Below are 18,577 nucleotides of genomic sequence, written 5' to 3' on the forward strand. Positions count from 1 at the left end.
CCGGTGGGGGAGACGGGCAGGGTTTGGGGTGGAGGACTAGAGGGACCCCACACCCCCGCTCATTTGGGAATGTCGGCCACAGTTGGGCACCTCGCTGCCCTGCAGAGCCAGAGGAAGGCTAAGGAGCCACAGCGCATGAGTGAGCGGGCAGTGGGCAGCCTGGGAGCCTGTGGCTGGGTTAGGGACGGGCTGTGTGGGAGGGCTGTCAGCCTATAAGCCTGAGGTCCATATTGAACACAGCTTTCAGCACCGCCCCCCACCCCCCACCGGCGCTGCGAGGTTTCCTGGGGTCTCTCGGCTTGCTCCACCTGTCACATGCCACCCCTCCTGTCCCCTCATCCCCCCCCGCCCCCCCCCCCGCCACTTCTGTCCATTCCAAGGCATGTCCCCACCCCAAGCCCTTAGCCCACCAGTATCAGGGCAAACTTCCAACACTGCACTCTTTCTCCCCCAGAGAGAAGCTGCCCGTCCCTTCCCAGGCCTGGGCCTCGGGCATTCTGACGCCTTTTTTCCACTGAGCCCCCTGTGTGGGGAGGTCTTTGACTTAATCGCAGAAGAATGCTGTGCACTGAGAGGCCTTGAGTGGGGTGTGGAGTGGGGGTGTGTGTGTGTGTGTGTGAATGTGTTGGACGTGTGTGAAGTGTTTGTTGTATCAGTGTGCCCCCGCTGCTGGCTGTATGAACACCACCTGGTTGTGTGTGTGTGTGGTGTGCAGAGCAGGAGATTGTGGGATTGTGTGCCCATGAGTGATTGTGATGACTGTGGGGTACATGTCTGCGTGTGATTGTATAACCCCAGGGGAAGTGATTATGTGTCTGGAGTATCTATGTGCAGCCAACTGTTGTGACTGTTTGTGGGGCATGTGTACAGGCCTGTGTGTGATTGTGGGGCATGTGTATAGGCCTGTGTGTGATTGTGGGGCATGTGTATAGTCCTGTGTGTGATTGTGGGGCATGTGTACAGTCCTGTGTGTGATTGTGGGGCATGTGTACAGGCCTGTGTGTGATTGTGGGGCATGTGTACAGGCCTGTGTGTGATTGTGGGGCATGTGTATAGTCCTGTGTGTGATTGTGGGGCATGTGTATAGTCCTGTGTGTGATTGTGGGGCATGTGTATAGGCCTGTGTGTGATTGTGGGGCATGTGTATAGGCCTGTGTGTGATTGTGGGGCATGTGATAGTCCTGTGTGTGATTGTGGGGCATGTGTATAGTCCTGTGTGTGATTGTGGGGCATGTGTATAGTCCTGTGTGTGATTGTGGGGCATGTGTATAGTCCTGTGTGTGATTGTGGGGCATGTGTATAGTCCTGTGTGTGATTGTGGGGCATGTGTATAGTCCTGTGTGTGACTGTGTACCTGAGTGCCTGGGGGCCGAGGCGGGTGAGTGTGGATGGGTGTGAGGAGTGTGCATATGAGGAGTGTCTGCTGTGGGTGAGGGAGGCCTGCGTCTGTGTTCATTAATTCACGTATCTGAGTGTGCTGCCTGTGGCTGTATATTTATATCTCTCTGTCTAATGCAAGGGGTGGGAGATTAACACCCAAGGCAGCCAAACACACCCTTGTAAGGTATGATGCACAAGAAAAGCTGGGTTTTGGAGGCAGCTGGTCATTTTCTGACTTACCCCTGAAATATTCCAGGGGAGGAGGTTGGCAAAGCCTCAGCTGCTGGTCATTTGACAGCTGCTGCCAGTCAGAGGGGAGCCCAGGGAGTGAGGGTAAGGCCTGCCAGCAGCACTGTTTGCTGTGGGTGCTAGGCAACAGGCAGCAAGGTGGCATTAAAAAGGTCATCCCTTCCCCTCTAAACCCCTAGCCCAGAGCTGGCCCTGAGCAGTCCCCAAGATGGAACTCCTTAACCCCTCCTAACCTCCCCACTCAAGCCCTCCTTTAGGCTGAAACACGGACTCCCCAGGGTCCCAGAAACTCCTCCACCTCCAGGCCTTTGTTCTTGCTGTTCCCTCTACCTAGAACACCCTTTCCAGCTCTTCACATCCCAGTTTCTACTCTTCCTCAGGTCTCAGCTTACATGTCATCTCCTCAGAAAGGCCTTTCCTGATATGTCCCCTCCCCCCACATGAAGGTCCACCCACTTACTGGGATCATCACCTTGTTTATTTCCTGCACAGCACGTATTACAACCTGCAATATTGTTGCTTCTTTTCAATTCCCTCTCTGCTTCCCCCACTAGAATGGAAGCCCCCTGACATTGTGTGACTTATTTACTGCTATGTCCCCAGGGCCTAGCACAGGGCTTTAGCATATAATAGGATTTCAGTAAATAAATAAATAGATAAATAAATAAATAAATAAGTAAAGTTGAAGGAAAGCAGGATGGCCCTACCTACACCAATTCAGGCAACATTTGATGCTTGCTAGGTGCCAGGCCTGGGCCACTCACCATCAAGAAGCACCAGTGCACTCAGGGAAACAGACATATGCATGTGCCCAGATTGTGTATACCAAGGCAGAGTGAGGCGGTGAGGCTGTAGGGTTCAGCGCACTTGGCAGACATTGGCACTTGGTCTGTGCCAGGCCCTGTGTCAGAGAAAATAGCTTTATTTGGCCCAGACCCCTGCCTGCAAAGAGCTCGCAGGATAGAGGATGCTGGGACTGTCTCCTGGGGAAACGGACCCATGCAGAGAATAATAGCAAATCACTGGCGCTGGGAACCGGGGACTGCACAGCCTCGGGGACAAACCTGGGCCTGAAAAGATGACAGTGGATGCTCTGCGACAGGCACGGCTGCTTTGAAAAGCAAGCACAGCCACCGTCTCTCAGCCCCTCCACAAAGCAGAGTCCAGGAAGAGAAGAGCTCTGGGCTAGCACCTCTCGGCCTAGCCTCCGCTCTCCACGCTTCTCAGCACCGCTGTCTGTCCGGGGGCTGATTCCTGCTGACAGTCTCACCTGGGCCCCCTTGCCTTTTGGTTTCAGCGGGAGTTTGGCCATAGGAGACACTGGCAGGAGATCAGAGGGAAGGAGGAGAGTGAGATCAGGATGTTTATAATGCCTTCTCCCCCTGTGATTTTGGCACCTCCACCCCAAGTTCCTGTTGGTTGGCCTGCACCCATGGATACACCTCTCTCCAGGTTCATTAACAAGGCTCCCTCCCCTCCCTTGGTTCCTTCGGGCCTGTGGGGAGTGACTCCATTCCACTGTTGTGACCCCCAGGGTGCTTCACCATTCCTGCCCCATCTCTGTGAATAGTCCCTTTATTAAACCCTCTTCTGGCAAATACTTTGAGTGTTCCCCTGTTTTCTGCCGAGACCCCTGAGGTAAGAACTACCCCCAGGGAAAATGAGCCCTTGGCAGAGAATTTGGGGGAGACCCTTTTTCTAAATCACCACCAAAAACCAGAATCTGAAAAGTTGTGAACAGATCAAAATCCCATCCTTGGTGAATAGTGACCTCATGCTACCCTCCAGGCAGGGTCCCAAGAGGTCCCGCTTAGCTCCCCGTACTCAGGCTTAGGCCTATAGCAGCGGTTCTCAACCCGTGGGTCGCGACCCCTTTGGGGGTTGAATGACCCTTTCCCAGGGTTCGCCTAAGACCATCGGAAAACACATATATAATTACATATTGTTTTTGTGATTCATCACTATGCTTTAATTATGTACAATTTGTAACAATGAAAATACATCCTGCATACCAGATATTTACATTACGATTCATAACTAGCAAAATTACAGTTATGAATTAGCAACGAAAATAATTTTATGGTTGGGGGGTCACCACAACATGAGGAACTGTATTAAAGGGTCGCGGCATTAGGAAGGTTGAGAACCACTGGCCTATAGTGACCCTGGCCAGAACAGGTCAGGAAAGGGGCTATGAGAGTGGTGAGGGATGGGAGGATGACTGGCAGAGGGTGAGCTTGGCAGTAGCGAGGCACCAGAGGGCAGCAGTTTCCACCATACCCCAGAGCCCGCCCCACATGACCTTTCGAGCCCGGCCTTCCTGAACCTCGGTTGCCGGCCTGTGAAATAGGCAATTAACACTCTCTTCACAGGAGTGTTATGAAACAGTCAAATGTGAGGCTCAGCACGTGAGCGAGCTAGGCGAAGTAAACTGAGAGTAGAACATCCCCCATTATTACTGGTGCTGGTGGAGGCCATTCTGCTGAGTTTCTGTGTGCCAAGAGCTCTAGCCAACCATCCAGAGGTGGCAGGAGGCTGGCGGAAGATGCCCCAGCTGGGCCCTCCAGCCACTGCTTCAAGGGAGCACGGGTTCAAAGCCAAGCTTTGGAGGCAGCAGGCCCAAGCCTAAAGCCTGCCCTGCACTTACTTTGTGACCTTAGGAAAGTCACTCTCCCTCTCAGAGATGGTGTTTTTCTCTGTAAAATCGGGTAACGCTTCACCTTATGGGTTTGCTGTGAGCATGAACTGAGGATACAAAAAGCATTTAGTCAAGTACTGATACATTGGGAGTGCGACCAAAATATTAGCTTTTGTGTGTGTGTGTGTTTAGTTTTTTTAATTTTTTTGTATTTTTGTTCCAGCTATTATTTTTTAAAACCCGCCTTTCTCCCTCTTACTGCAGTACATTTGTCTATTTATTCCTTCATTTGCTTCTTTATGCATTCATTTCAACATTTATTAAGCCAGCAATGTGCTAGATCCTAGGGACACAGAAACTAGGAAATCATCAAAGCAAGAACAATATCTGTCCTTCTTCCCCTGTATCCCTAGGTCCCAGGTTTTCAGTAAATAGTGTCTGAGTGAGTAAATCATATTGGCTGTTTCCTTGAGCCCTTCTACATGCCAGGCGCTAAGCTAAGCACTGCGTCTGCATGATTGCACTGAATCCTCAGAACATCGATAGCCCTGTAACGTAAGACTTTAAGAAAGCTCACTCCCTGCCTTGGCTGGTGTGGCTGGGCAGGTTGGAGCGACATCCCCTGCACCAGAAGGTGGCAAGTTTGTTTCCTGGTCAGGGCACATCCCCAGGTTGCATGTTTGATCTCCAGTAGGGACACACATTCAGGAGGCAACTGATTGATGCTTCCCATGCGAAACAAAAATTTTTTTTTAAAGCTCACTTACTGGTGGTAAAATTGAGTCACAGAGAGGTGAAGTAACTTAGTTGACCAAAGACACACATGCAGGAAATAGTGACGCTCAAATTCGGTACACTGCCCCCACTAGTGACTGAATTATTATTATTATTTTTATCATCACCATTTTTATGCCTGACTTCCAGAGGCTTACAGTCTAGTCAGAGGGTCCAGGGGCCGTTTCCTCTTTGGACTTAGTGGGAGGGGTTCTGGGTTCGGCCGCAGACTTTGGCAGAGTTGGGTTCAAATCCAGGTCTGCAATTCTGGGTCAGTTCCTTAAGCTCTGTGAACCTCAGCTTCCATTTCTAGGAAATGAGGTTGAGTGGGTGTTAAATGAGAAAACGTGGAGGAAATGCCCAGCTTCTGTCCAGTATATAAAAGTCGCCTCATATGTGTTATTCTCTTTATTTTCTATTTTCTTACCCACCAGCTGGGACCCTTGTCCCGGGACCCATGCGGGTGCTGACCAGCCTGCAGAGGACACCGCGCTCAGCGGTCGGGCTCTCGCGGCAGTGCCCAGCGCCGCCTCCAGGGGCGCCACCACGCCGACCCCGCGCCCTGGAGACTGCAGTTCCCACCGCGGCCACGCGGGGCCGCCTGGGCCCGGAGCTTTAAGTGCGGGAAGCCGGGAGGTCGGAGCCGGAGCTGAATCAGGATGTTTTCGGATCACCTTGGTAATCAATAATAAACAACAATAATAGTAACAGCACCAGATCCACCCGCAACCGATTCAAAAGGCGCATTCGCGTGCTGGGAGGCCGTGAGACTCAGGGAGGCGCCAAGCTCAGGCTCAGCCCGGGCTCCAGTCCAGACGGCTCCCTCACGCTCTGCTCCGTAGCCTCGGGCCTTGCGGAATCTGCTTCCTGGGCTTAGAAACAAACGGGAAACAGGAGCAGAGCTCTCGAGAGGAATGAAGAACGCAGGGCTCCGTGGAGGGCAACCTGGGGAAAGGCGTGTAATGTAATTCTCACCTCTACCCCGTGGGGGAGCCATTATTCAATTCCCTCTAAAGCGGGGGCTCTACTGGGGACCTTTCCCAGGCTCCCCGGCTTCTCTAGGTCTCTCCCAGCACAGCCCAGAGCAGGGCAGGACTCAGCGCCCAGCCTCGCCCTCCGCCCTCCGCCCTCCGCCCTCCGGCAGCATCAGCCTCTGCACTTGCTTTTCACCTTCAGACCCTCTGGCTCCTCTGGACACTGTCCTTCCATCCCCAGGTACAGGTTCAGGCGAGCACACTCTGGCTATTTCCACTACACACACACACACACACACACTCCACACACACACACTCACACCCCATACACCCCACACTCACACACACACACACACACACACACACACACTCCACATACACACCACATTCACACACACACACACACACACACACACACACCACACTCACACCCCCACCCCCCCACACACACTCCACACACACACACCCCCCACACTCACACACACACACACACACACACACTCCACATACACACCACTCACACACACTCACACACCACACTCACACTCCACACACACACACACACACCCCACAATCCACACACATACACCACACACCCCACACTCACACACACACACACCCCACACGCTCCACACACACACTCCACACACACACACTCCACATACACACCCCACTCACACACTCCACACACACACACTCACAACCCCTCATACACACACCCCCCCCACACACACCACACACACACACACCACACTCACACACACACACACCACACACACACACCATACACACACACTCACACCCATACCACACACTCACACACACACACACCACACTCACACACACACACTCCACACACACACACACACACCATACACACTCACACACTCACACTCATACCACACACTCACACACACTCTCTCACACACACACTCTCACACCACACACACACACACACTCATACCCCACACTCACACACACTCCACACACACACACACACCATACTCACACACTCACACTCATACCACACACTCACACACACACACTCACACCACACACTCATACCACACACACACACACACACTCACACCACACACTCACACACACACTCATACCCCACACTCACACACTCACACTCACACCAAACACTCACACACACACTCATACCCCACACTCACACACACACACAAAGAAAAAACAAAAACTGAAGCTATGCCCCCTCTTCTTGCCTACTTACCTCTTCCAATACTGCATCCACTCAGCTCCTCCCGCAAACCTTTCCTGGGCTCTCTCCCCGGGTCACAGCCTTTGCACATGCTGTTCCCTCTCCCTGGAACACCCTTCCCCCCAGCTCTAAAGCCTGTTACTTTGGGTGCAGCTCAAATATCACCGCTTCCAGGAAGTCCCCCTCCCCTGTGTTCCTGCAGTCTTCATGCTTTCTTCGTGCTTCATCCACCTCCATTACACAGTGATGTCCCTGAGAGCAGGAGCCACACCTACTGAGGGCTCCATGGTCTCGTAGGGCTCAGTGACTGGAACAAAGCGAACACGTGTCCGATGAATGAGTGATTCAACCCAGCTGGGTTTATTCACGGAGCGTTTGCAACAGCTCTTGGCTCAGAGGCCCATGCACAGCCACAGGAACAGGCACAGCCACACGCAGTCACATACTCGAACCGAGCCACAAACACTCATGTGCAAGAGGCACACACACAAGCACAGTCATCGGTGCTCATCTCCGTTTCTCTGTGTCTGGGTACCCGTGTGTCCGAGGAACATATTCACTCTCTTCTTTTGGGACTTGGGGTCACTGAGAGCCAGTGTGGTGGCTCCTTTAGCAGCCTGGTGGCCATAGATGAGGATGAACCGTCCCAGCAGACTGGGGATCCCAGGGGAAGTGTCTTCCCCACCAGCTTGGGAGCTCTTGGATTAGGCTGTCTCCCATCAGACTTGGAGCCCTTGGGGCAGAGCCACAACTCCCCCACTAACGTCTTGGGGCCCTGAGGACAGAATGGGTCTGATTACGCTGGGCCCTCGGGGGTCAGAGTGGAACTGGATCTCCTCCACTAGACTGGTCATTCTCACAGGTATGGCTGTGCCTTCCTGGGCACAGGCCCTAAGGGTCACCCCCCACCCCCCCCGCCCCCTGCCCACCAGCTAGGCCCCCTCCCATCACAGTACAGAGATTAGGGCTGGGCTGGGCTGCCAGGGCTTCTGAAGCAGCAGCAAGCTAATAGCAAACCACACTGCGAGAGTCTGGTCCTGCGGACCCCCAGGAGGGTATGACGGGGCCCAGCTCAGTAAGTCCTGGCACCTCTTCCTTATGTCTCTGATTCACTCACCAAGCCTTCTGAGTCCCTGGGAATGGCCCTGCAGCACTCTGCCTCTATATGTTGTTTCATTCTCTCACCAATCCAGTCTTGGGAGGTAAGCATGACCATCACCCCGTTTATAGATGAGGCAACTGAGGTTTGTTCAGAGAAAAGCAGTGACTTGCCTTAAGTCACAGAGCTGGGAAGTAGCAGAGCTGGACTGCTCACTGCACAGGCTGCCCCCCTCCCAGGCTTGAGGAAACGGGGGAGATAGATTCGACAGGTTGCAGTAGCTGGTCGTGTGTGTGTGTGTGTGTGTGTGTGTGTGTGTGTGTGTGTGCGCCTCACATGCCCAGGTTTCTGGCTCAGGCCATATGGTACTGGCTATGGAGACAAGGATTGCAGAGGGTGGGAGTGCCTGTTAGTAAGATTGGGAATGGTAAAAGGAGCAGGTTCAACAGGCAGCCAGCCAGGGCAGGCAGAAGGTGAGCCTGAAACCCAGCCTTCCCCATTCACAGCATCACACACACACACACACACTCACACACACACACACACACACACACACACTCTGCTCCTGACACTGCAGCTGTGGGTTCAAGTTCCATTCACCATCTAACCCCTCTCACAGCCTCACTTTCCCCATCTGAGAAACAAGAGCAGAGGCGGGTCAGCCCTTGGGATTCCTGCTCCTTTAAGCCTTTCCCAGCGGAGGGTGAGGCCAGGCTGCAGGTGAGTGAGTTGCCACATCAGCAGGGCGAGCCCTGCCCCATCCCCTCCCCCAGCTCCAGAGGGAGGTCCCAGAGGCCCCAGAGGATGGTGGGAAGTGGGTGGGGAGAAAGAGTTGAGCCTAATAGGCTGGAGAGCTGGGGATGCCTGCAGGGCTGGGTGAGGGAGGCTGCGTGTGTGTGTGTGTGTGTGTGTGTGTGTGTGTGTGTGTGTGTGTGTGTCTGAACGACCAACTGAATGTCCAGAGAATACAGGACTGTGTGCAAAATGAGTGTGTGTCTTTGACAGTGAGTACTCAAGTGTGCAAGCTTGTGTGAATGTGTCCGAGCACGTCTTTGTGTGTGCCTCTGTGTCTGCAGATGTCCTGGGTGTGCAGGAGTGAGTATGGTTGTGTTTCTATTGGTGCTCCTGTTGAGTGCACAAGTGTGTGTCTTTGTGTTTGCTCCTGTGTCTGTGTGGATGTTGTATACAGGTGCGTGTGTGAATGTGTGCCTCTGTGTAGCTATAGTTGGGTGCAATAATGCCTGTGACTGTCTCTCAGTGTGTCTTTGTGTGTGTGTCACTATGTGAGCGTCCCCGAGTGTAAGGAGTATGTGAATGTGTGTGTCCAAAGTGCCTTTGTGTGACCGCATGGACAAGTGTGTGTGTGACTCTGTGTGTTGCTAGCAGAGTCCTCTCCGAATAGGCCTGAGCCTTTGTGAGGCTACGTCCATGGAGTAGCTCCTCCAACTGACCCCTGGCTGATGGAGGTGCAGAGCCTGCCCAGCCCTGTGCCCCCTGGTGACTCGCCTCCTGCCATCCCCCCTCCACCAGCCTCCGACCTTAAAGGGCAGTCTCTCTCTTGCCCATTTTTCCCTCTTCCCACCCAAAGGGAGTCTCAGTTCCTTCCTCTTGGCAGCCTTCTATGACCAGAGAAGGTGGGCCTGACATTAGCTACACTACACCCCTATTACACCCTCACTTGATAAATATAAACAGAGGCTCAAAGCCCCGCAGTGCCCTGCTGCAGGTCACCTGGTGGGCATGTGTTTGATCACATGACACCTAGAGCTCAGCACTGGACCTCTGGCCTCTTCCAGCCCCTTTAATGGCCCTAGGTTAGGGCTCTGGACCTGGGGAGCAGGAAGGAAATGGACATTGGAGGAACCCCCAGCCACTTGCTTGGTCCTTCCCTTGTTGTCATTTCATTCACTCCATCTTGCTCAGAGAGGTGAGGCAGCTTGTCCAGTGTCGCACAGTCGGAAAGTAGCCAAGTCAGAATGTGAATCCAGATCTCATGCTACTAGGGGCAGGGATGGGGGTGGGGTCAGCCCAGAGCTGACTGGCCGCTGGTCCTCAAGAGAAAGGCGGAGAGATGAGGAGACGTGGGTAGAAACGAGAAAAAGTGCCTTGTGACAGTTCTCGTGCGACACCACAGCCAGAGCCGAGGTGACACAGTCTCATGTGAGGCCCGACATCCGGGCAGGACTTCCTGTTCTAACCGGAGTCCGGCTCCCGACCCTGGGCCCCCTCCCTTGTGCGGAGGCGCTGGGATGAGGGACAATGTGACTAAGTGGGCCCAGGCTTGAACAACCTGTTCACTGACTGGTCACAAGTATTTGAAATTCCACTATTCACTGCTCCCCCCCCCCACAACCCCCCCAAGGCTCTTCTTTTAGATCAGAACCCAGGCTCCAGGGAGGTGTCTAGAGCCCCAGCCCAGCCTGGGGGTGTGGTTAGAGCGAGGGTCCCAGACTAATGGCAGTTCTGGGTGCCCGTCTGGAATAGAGATGAAAGCCATGAAAATGGGGTGAGAGGCCAGAGGGAGTGTGAAGGGTTAACCTCTGGGGGAGGCGGTCTCATTTCATTCTCCCAACAGCCTCTGGGGCAACAGGCTTTCCTCCCCAATGTCTGATGAGGAAACTGAGGCTCTGAAAGGCAGATACACTGCAAACGCAGGATTTAAATCTCTCTGGACTTCGGTCCAGGGCTCCTGCTGCCCCCTGTGGCTCCCTCTGGATCCCAGGCTGGGCTTCTGCTGGGAAGAGGCCAGACAGGCAGGGATGTGAGAAGCAAGGTTTGTTTGGCTATTTTGGGTAACAAGGACCAGAGAAATGCTCACCTGAGTGTCGTAGGCATTGTCGTGAGACTCGTGGGGAAGTAAGGAATGCGGGGAGCGTGTCCCTTCTCTCCAAGCCCCATGGCATTTCCACGGATGTTCAGGAAGCAGAGCAGCTCCACTTACGTGGATGTCTCATCGTTGCCACAGCGATGCAGGTGCCTGATGCTTCCAAGTCTGGTGCTTAGTGGTCCAGAGGCTCGGCCACTCTGGGCCTTCGCTTCTGTTCCCCCTGCATGGCCTGCCTGCCTAGCGTCCTTGCTGTGCTTGGCTCCTGTGGCCTCTTGCTCTTGCTCACAGCTTTCCCTGGGTCGCTGCCTTACTCCCTGAGAGAGGATCTACTTGGGTTAGTAAATCTGATCGTGGAGGGCAGTTTCCAACCGGACTACTTCATGGGCCTCTGGCCAACTGAATGAGGGCCAGGCCCACCTCTGGTCCTGTTAGTGGCAGAGCAATTGGGTCACTTGGTTCGGAGTGTGGTGACTTAAGAAACCAGCAGAGCCAAGCCAGTGTGGCTCAGGGGTTGAGCGTCAACCTATGAACTAGGAGGTCATGGCTCCATTCTGGTCGGGGCACATGCCATGCCTGGGTTGCAGGCTCGATCCCCAGTAGGATCTCAGCATTGATATTTCAAACTCTCTCTCCCTCTCCCTTCTTCTCTGAAATCAATAAAAATATATTTTAAAAAAAGAAACCAGCAGAGAGGACTGTAGGCAAGACAGGCACTTAGAATATAAATAGCTCCCTGGAATCCAGACTCTGATTTTAGCTGCTCCCATGAAGTTGGGGACAGTGTCTTTTCATCTCTCCGCCCCTGTGCCCAACACAGGGCTGCAGAATTGAACTGCAATGACTGTGTTGATGGACAATTGAGTGAAGTCAGCCAAGGAGCCTTGGGGCCCTGGTAAAGGCTCTGTCTGCGCAATGGGGCCTATGATTCCCGTGTCCTTGCCCAAGGCGCTCTGGGATCACCATCACCTGGAACCTCCCTGCTTCTAGGACTGTGGGCTTGGGTCTCCCTCGCATGGGTCTGCTTCTCTGTGTCCTGGAAATGCCTGGGACACCTCGTGGCCATCCCTGTCACTCCAGACTCAGGGCTATGAGGACACAGCCTCTCTCTGCCTGCAGGTCTGACTGTATATTCCTGACCCTCTCTCCCTTGCTCCCTTGCTGCCTGAGTGTCCTGTTTCCGGCCTCCATGGGTGGCCCTGCCTGACCCTGGCCTGGCCTGAGGGGTGGGGTGGGGGGAGGGGAGGGGTGTGCACAGTGCAGCTCTTGTTCAGGGGATCAGGGTGGGACCAATGCCTGCTCTTGTGTTTCAGCCCCTGGCTTGAGTCTTGGCAGGCCAGAGGGGGAGCTGCCTCTCTGCCCGCGACATCATCTCAACATCCGTCCCGCTGGCAGGGCAGGCCCAGAGCCACCGTGGAAGCTGACCAAGAAGGCCTTCAGCTGGGCTCTCCTTCCAGGCTATTATTGATCCTTTTGCCACCGTCTCCTCCATCTCACAACCTGTTTCCTGGGCCTTGATGAAGACAAGGCTGTGGCTGGTATGGCTGTCTGTGGCCAGAGACTGGGTGGATACAGCACTGGTCCCAGGGGTCAGTGAGGGGGTGGAGCTCAGTGAGGGGATTGGGGGCTTGAAGTGAGCCCCTGGAAGCCAGTATGAAGGAGGGCTGGACTGGGCCATGGAGGGCTAGGGAGGCTTTCCCAGGTTTTCTTATTTCCTAGGAGTTTCCTTCCACCCCTGGGGTCCTGTAGGCTGGAGGCAGCTTCCAGATAAGCATGTGGAATCCTGGGATGACCCTTTCCAGGGATCTCGAGGGTGCTCCATTTGCTCCTTGGCAAGCCTCCAGGACTGGGAGGGAGAGAAAGGGATGGGCAGTGGGGCCACACCTCAGATTCTTGAGATTTCTCTCCCTCAGTGAACACACTACCTCTTGCTACCTCACCAGCACCTTCCTCATCACTGAGTCCCCATCTCTCTCTCTTTTAAAAAAATACATTTTATTGATTTTTTACAGAGAGGAAGGGAGAGGGATAGAGAGTTAGAAACATCGATGAGAGAGAAACATCGATCAGCTGCCTCCTGCACACTCCCTACTGGAGATGTGCCCACAACAAGGTACATGCCCTTGACTGGAATTGAACCTGGGACCCTTGTGTCCGCAGGCTGATGCTCTATCCACTGAGCCAAACCAGTTAGGGCTGAGTCCCCATCTCTGGATTGAGCCCATCCCTAGAGAGTCCCTAGCTCTGTATGAGTCTCTGTCCCCTTATTAAGTCCAGGTCCCCCTCCCAGAGCCCTCAAGCCACCTTCGCACTTGCAGAGAGGGCTGTCTAGGCCCCATTGCTCAAAGAACTGCTATTGAGAGAGGAGGTGCTGATTTGCACTCATTTGCATGGGAGCATTTAATAGTCAAATGTCCTCCCTTGGGCAGATAAGAAATGGCTGCTAGTATGCATGCTTTTTAGTGAGGAAAACACGCAAACCCTCTTCTCTCCCCAGCTCCTCTGTTTGGAGCCTGAATTGAGGAGAGCCTGAGTTGGGCTCTGCAGAGAAGATATAACAATGCAGAAGGTTAAATAGGAGCTGCTTTGGGTACTAGACCCCAGAAGTATGCTGAGGACAGGCCTGGGGAGGGCGAAGAGGCAAGGAGTCCTCCCCATCTTCCAGAGGAAGCCAGGATCCGGAACAGGGAATAGAATGAGAAGGGAAAAAGGTTCTTCCAATGTTAAAAACTGAAGTGGTTCTTACGGATTTCTTAGGCTCTACCCAGTGGCTACACTGGATACAAATGCTACCCCTTTCTGCATCCATGGCAGACATGATTAATTGATCATGGCTCTCTGAGCGAGCCGAGCCTGGAGCCACTTCATCTGAGGCAGCAGTTAGCATATAAAATTAAATCGATTTGTCTTCCCTGATTAGTTCAACCCTTTCCAGGCAGGGAAATGAGGTCCAGAGAGGATGCAGAAAATGCTGATTACATCTACCACCAACCCTACCTGCCCTGCCTGGGAGCACATGGGCCATTCCCTGGAAGGTGAGGGTGGGCAGTTCTGCGTGGAATTATAAGTGATTTTTATTTATGACTTTGTGCTTTTTTGCATTTCCCATATTCTGTTTGAGCACAAATTTATTTTGTAATCCGAAACCTCTGAATAATAACACTAGCTTTCTTTTTTCTTTTTCAAATGATAGGTGGTACCTGCTTTAGGCATTATCTAAATCAACCGGACAACCACTCTGGGAGGGGGCTGGTATTATTGTTATTCCCATATTTTAAGAGGAAAAAAACAAGACTTAGGGGAAGTCTAAACATTTGCCCCAAGGTCACCCAGCAAGTGGCACAGTTGTGACTCTAGCCACATTAAATATAATGAAATCAATCAAAAGTTAATATGAGGGATAGCTGGGTCTATAGAAGAATGCTGATTTGGGTGTCTTTTGTCTAATATATGTGGGAAGCTCCGTTTGGGATGGGGGTGTGACTTGCCCCCTATCACACTGGTGGTGTGTGAGAAAACAGCCTGGGTCTCAGAGAAGGCTGCTGAGTAGCCTGGGGAGAGAGCAGAGGCCTGGCATGACCCCCACCCCCCACCGCCTCTCCCCAGGACCTGCACACCTCCCTCTGCTCAGGACAATGGGAACACTGTGCCCCAGCAGCGGGCAGGATGGCAGCCACCTCCTGCCAAGGCCCCTGCATGGAGGGGAGAGGAGAGGATAAAATACACTGAAGAAGGCAGTAGGGGCAGTTCATAGCTGAGCCAAGAACAGCAGGGGCCAAGCAGGGAGTGGGGAAGGAGAGTCCCCGCTCCACTGGCACTTTGGGGAGGGACCCTAATGGCAGCAGCCTGGGCCAAGGGCTCCCCACACCTGGTGTTGCAGGCATCACCCTCTGGAATGCCTAAGCCTCTCAGTCCCTTTGTCCACTGTCTCCAGATGTCACCTCCTCCTGTGTGCCAGAGCATGGGATGGGGGCACCAGTGGTCCAGCTCCCCAACCCGTGTGACCTTGTCCAAGCCACTTTGTCTCTGAGTTTCCACACCTGTAAGATGGAGGTGACAAATTGTACTTCTCAGGGCTGTTCTGAGCACCTGGAGTGGGTGAAGCAGTCCAGCAAAATCGGGTTGTTAACGTGACAGGGCTTCTCCTCTCCCAGCCTGTCTCACACAGCTGGTAACGTGAGGACTGGCCCGCCAGGAGAGCTGTGGGGGAGGAGCCCTCTTCCTTCCTGCCCCTTCCAGCTGGGTATCAAGATCTGAGACCAGATGTGTGGCCAGTGACTCAGCCCTTTCCTGCCTGGAAACTCCTCCCTGCCTGCTCCACCAGGCCGGGCCAGGGAGGGTGAGACAGCAGATTGGAGGTGGGGTGACTGGTCCTGAACAACCCCTGGGAAGTGATGGGGCTGGGTGGGGGAGGGGAGGGAAAGGAGGAACGGGAATTGCTGGGTTGGCTTGCAAGACGGGGATGGGGCTGAAGGGATTGAGGGTGTCCTTGACTAGTTGTAGTCACTGACTCAACCTAACATGCTCAACGGTGCCCTCCTCCTCCTCCCACCTGCTTGCATTTCCTCCCCAATACTTCCAGGTCAGCCCAGACCCATTTGCCCCGCCTTCCTAGGCCCACATACCCATACCCATGCTCTGCTCCCTTCCTTCCCTTTTTCTCCTCTTCCCAGCCAACCACTTCCACTTCCTCCCCTCCGACTCTGCAAGTCCCGTTCCTGACTCCCTGGAAGGTTGCCTCTTAGCTGCCAAATCCCTCACCCAACCCAGCTTGATTTCAGGAACATCCTGGAGTTCTTTTCTAGGCTTCACACACCACCCCGCTGGTTCCCCGTCTATATCTTGGACAATTAGTTCCCCCTCTGAGCTCAGCTTCCTCTCTCCCCCTTAAAGGTATGTGTTCTACAAGCTCAGTCCTTCCTAGTCTACTGGATGGGGGAGGGATTACAGGAATGGACTTTGGCATCACCTGGACCTGGGTTTAAATCCTGACTCTGCTGTTTACTAGCTGTGTAACTTTGGATAATTTAATTGACTTCTCTGAGCCTCAACTTCCTCCTCTATCAAATGGGTTGATATATGTACCTCCTGGTGATCAGATGGGAAAATGCACATCAAGCATCCAGTACTGGGTCTGACACATGGTAAGCTGCTATTCATATCCTTCTTCCTGGTCAGTTTTCCTCCCCATCCACCTCCAACTCCTACCTCTGGGCCTGTCCAGCTGAATGTCCTGGTGGCACCTCAGACTCCCAATGGCCAAAAGCAAAATCCCACCCCTTCTCTTTACTCCCAAATAGGAGTTTCTCTCCTCCTCCTCCTCCTCCTCCTCCTTCTCCTTTTCCTCCTCCTCCTCCTCCTCCTCCTCCTCCTCCTCCTCCTCCTCCTTCCTCTTTTTGAATATGTTTTTATTGATATTAGAGAGGAAGGAGGAGGGAGAGAGAGAAACATCAATGATGGTAGAGAACCATTGATTGGCTGCCTCCTGCATGCCCCCTATTGGGAATTGAGCCCACAACCTGGGAATGTGCCCTGATTTTCTGGTTCATAGGTCAATGCTCAACCACTGAGCCACGCCCTATGGCCCAAATGGGAGTTTTTCTTGATGCCCCTATTTCTGTTACCATCTGCCACCAGGCCCACCCCCCGGGGATGTCATCCATTTGTTCAACAAGTACTTACTGAGAATGCAAAGCTATGAGCAGGGAAAACAGAGTTGAAAAATCATTGTCTTTGCCCTTAGGGAGCTCACAGTCTTGTAAGGGAAACAGACAAACACTTAAATATAATAAGATAATTGCTCTATTAGAGGTTTGTATGGAGAAAGCCAACCCAGGAAGCCTTCCTAGAGAAGGTAGCATGGAGTTGGCACTTGCAGGCCGAGTAGGAGCTTGAAAGGTGAACTTGTTAGGGAGAGCTGAGGAATCAGCCACGGTCAAAGGTGCGGCAGTGGGAGGCATGGAGGGCAGAGACTGGCCTGGTCTGTAGAACTGGAAGCTCACATTTGTGTTGTAGAGCACGCCCTCCGTCAGCATGGAGGACTGCTGAGAGGGGGTGGAAGTGAGGCGGCAGAGAGACCAGGAGGAGGATTAGGGTCCAGAAGTTTTCTCTTGCTGTGCTGTGCATAGGCTGTGCAACCTTGGGAGAGTCACTGGACCTCACTGGGCTTCCATCCCTCAACTGTCAAATGGAGATAGTAATAGGCACCCCAGGGAATGTGGGGAGGGCTGAATGAGCTAATGGAAGGCAAAGTGCTGGACAAACACAAGCTGTTGTGATTGTAGACAAGTGGCCAGGGCGGCTGTGTTCTAGCCGCAGCCCCACTTCAAAAATGGCCTCCTTGGCTCTCTTCTGAGCCGCCTACATCCTCCCCGCCCGGGGGGCGGGGGTGCAGGATGCAAGGGCAGGATGCCTGAAGGATGCCTGACCCTGGATCCTGGCCCACTGGCTGTGTGACCTGGGACAGTGTGTCCCCCACTCTGAGCCTCATCTCTCTAGCTGTAAAAATAGGGCTGAGAATCCAGCCTAGAGGACTACTGGGAGGATTGCGTGACACCTAGGAGATGATCGTTAACTATAAACAGTTCCCTGTCCCCTGCTCTCTGGTCTCCTCTTCCAGGGCCTGCCACTAAGCTGAGCTGAGTGGGAAACAGTAAATATTTAATAGCAGACTGGCTGAGCGCTTCTGACTGAAGGGACATGTGAAGGAGCCAGAGGACACCTGCTCCCACAGCAGGGTCTGCGAGGCTCCAGGCACCACAGCCACATCCTGAGGGAACTTTTGCCTTTGTAACTTCCTGGGAAACCCAGCTAGCAGGGGCTGTCCCAGGGTACCCCGCCTCCCAACATGTCTCTCCTTCCTCTCTGATTCTGCCACTCACAGGTACAGTAAATGAATGGGTATCTCACTCAACAACCATTCACTGAACCTCTCCCCTCTACGCCACGCCTGCGCCAGTACCAGAGAGTCAGAGCTGGAGGAGGCCTGCCCTGTTCTTAGGATGTCTCCTCTGGCTGCTGGGAGAGCAATGGACACCTGTGCCACAATGTGATTGTATGTGTCTTGGCTAAGGACTGATTTGTGAGAAACCCAGGCCTCGGGGAAGGAACTTAACTTCTCTGGGCCTCCATTTAACCATCTGTGAAATGGGGACAATACTTATCTCTGTAGGGCTATTGTAAGGATTAAGGGAGACGATTGTGTAATGTATTTAGGGCTGGACCATGAAGCTGGTCAGTCTATCCGTGAAGATGTCAAGAGGGTGGTAATGGTTAGCAGTCCTGTGGTGGATGTCTCCTGGACAAACTCTGTGTGTGGGGCGGGTGGCGGGGAGTGGGAGCAGGGAGGGATTCTGCGTGGGGAAGTCAGGGAACGCTCAACAAGGGGAGCACTTGAGCTGGTTGTAAAGAAGTG

The 18,577-nt window shown here is 53.4% G+C and overlaps 1 long non-coding RNA gene across 1 annotated transcript; it reads right to left on the minus strand.

Annotated features, from left to right (window-relative positions):
- Window positions 1–3,701: 3,701 nt before the first annotated feature.
- Window positions 3,702–7,546, minus strand: LOC118676524. The gene is made up of 3 exons (XR_004974135.1): window positions 7,253–7,546; window positions 5,473–5,986; window positions 3,702–5,350 (listed from the first exon to the last, which is right to left on the minus strand). It is a non-coding gene; the product is annotated as an uncharacterized LOC118676524 (long non-coding RNA).
- Between the last annotated feature and the right edge of the window lie 11,031 nt (window positions 7,547–18,577).

Source organism: Myotis myotis, unplaced genomic scaffold, assembly GCF_014108235.1.
Source record: "Myotis myotis isolate mMyoMyo1 unplaced genomic scaffold, mMyoMyo1.p scaffold_m19_p_2, whole genome shotgun sequence".
In the NCBI taxonomy this organism is placed as follows: Eukaryota; Metazoa; Chordata; class Mammalia; order Chiroptera; family Vespertilionidae; genus Myotis; species Myotis myotis.